The sequence below is a fragment of the Otolemur garnettii genome, unplaced genomic scaffold (genome assembly GCF_000181295.1).
Source record: "Otolemur garnettii isolate 467f Iridium unplaced genomic scaffold, OtoGar3 scaffold00018, whole genome shotgun sequence".
Taxonomy (NCBI): domain Eukaryota; kingdom Metazoa; phylum Chordata; class Mammalia; order Primates; family Galagidae; genus Otolemur; species Otolemur garnettii.
In genome coordinates, this window is record NW_003852413.1 from 14,936,561 (window position 1) to 14,938,277 (window position 1,717).

General features: G+C 48.3%; 2 pseudogenes; both read right to left on the reverse strand.

Annotated features, from left to right (window-relative positions):
- Positions 1–139: 139 nt before the first annotated feature.
- Positions 140–718, reverse strand: LOC105886645 (annotated as a pseudogene).
- Positions 719–812: 94 nt separating this feature from the next.
- LOC111724017 lies at positions 813–1,362 on the reverse strand (annotated as a pseudogene).
- Between the last annotated feature and the right edge of the window lie 355 nt (positions 1,363–1,717).

The window sequence follows — 1,717 nt, forward strand, 5'->3', positions numbered from 1 at the left end:
GGGCTTAGGCGATTCTCTTGCCTCAGCCTCCTGAGTAGCTGGGACTACAGGCGCCTGCCATAATACCCAGCTATTTTTTGTTGCAGTTTGGCCAGGGCCAGGTTTGAATCCTCCACCCTCCATATATGGGGCTGGTGCCCTACTCACTGAGCCACAGGCGCCACCCTGCTTCATCAAAAGCTTTTCTAGCCCGTTTCAATTCTTCATAGTAAGCAAGCCTTTAACCCCAGCAAACTTCCTTGGGTCCTTTCAAATCCAGAAAACATATCCGGCTTAGCGCCTGTAGCTCAGTGAGTAGGGCACCAGCCACATACACTGAGCCTGATAGGTTCAAGCCTGGCCTAGGCCTGCTAAACAACAACAACAACAAACAGCCGGGTGTTGTGGCGGGCACATATAGTCCCAGCCACTTGGGAGGCTGAAGCAAGAGAATTGCTTAAGCCCAGGAGTTTGAGGGTGCTGTGAGCTTAAAAGAAGAGGATATCTTCAACTTGTACCTGACCTTGAAATGGCCTTGTGAGTCATTTCAGTAATGAATTCTATGACAAGGTCTTCAAGAATAGCTACTGACTCAGTATAAGGATTCTGGTCATCTCCAAAGCCATACATCATACATCTCAATTCTTCAGAAAAAAGTCTGTCTTTTACCCTATCCACCTTCTGCACCTCTTCCAATGTCATTTTCTTCCTTTGAAGCAGGGTCTTCCTCCTCTGACATCCCACCAGCCTGTCAGCCTACAGCCCCATCCAGTGGGTTTCACTACTTCCAAAACCTCACTTTTGAAAAACAAGCAACCAGGCTCTCCTGTAGCTCAGCAGCTAGGGCACCAGCCACATACACTGGAGCTGACAGGTTTGAACCTGGGCCAGCCTGGGCCTGCCAAACAACAATGATAACTACAACCAAAATAGCCAGGCATTGCGGTGGGTGCCTGTAGTCCCAGCTACTTGGGAGGCTGAGGCAAGAGAATCGCTTAAGCCCGAGTTTGAGGTTGCTGTGAGCTGTGACGCTAAAGCAGCTACCCAGGGTGACATAGTGAGACAAAAACAAAAAAGAAAAACAAGCAGCCATACCAATGCAGATAGTGTGGGAGGAAAGGGGGGTTCAAGGGGATGGAAGCAGATGGAATTCTGCTCTGTTGGCAATAAAGCTCCAGGTTCAACCTATCATGGATTTCATAGTCCCCTAGAGACACATGGTCCTTAAAAATCGTGTACTACTTAAGTACAATCTTGTACCAGCGGGTGCCAGTTCAGGCTGCAATCAGCTTCTTAAGGTCCCCAGTGGTGTTAGGTGTCATCAGTGTTGCATTTAACATGGACCTTCTTCCCCAGATGATCACTGCAGACAACCTTGATCATCCTGGCTGGAGCTACAAACTCAAACCTCCAACTGTAATGCCCTAACTCCATTTTGTACATAGAGCCAGACTTACTCCATTTTGCTAAGGGCTTTCAACACTCCCCCTTTAAGCTCAGCTGAAAGCTGCAGAGTTTAGCAAAAACTGTAAAATCCTGTGAAATCACAACTCTCTCTTGTAAGCACCCCCCTTACCCTATAGATCTAACCTCGCAGGTGTTGGTTTTTATGAAACTCTGCTTGCATTAAGGACTCCCCTGCCTCTGGTCATGGAGAGACTTGGAAGTGTAAGCCTGCTCTTGACCCCAGGCCAGCGAAGGACCCCTGCTTAATTTGGACTCAGTGTGTTGGCGTTTC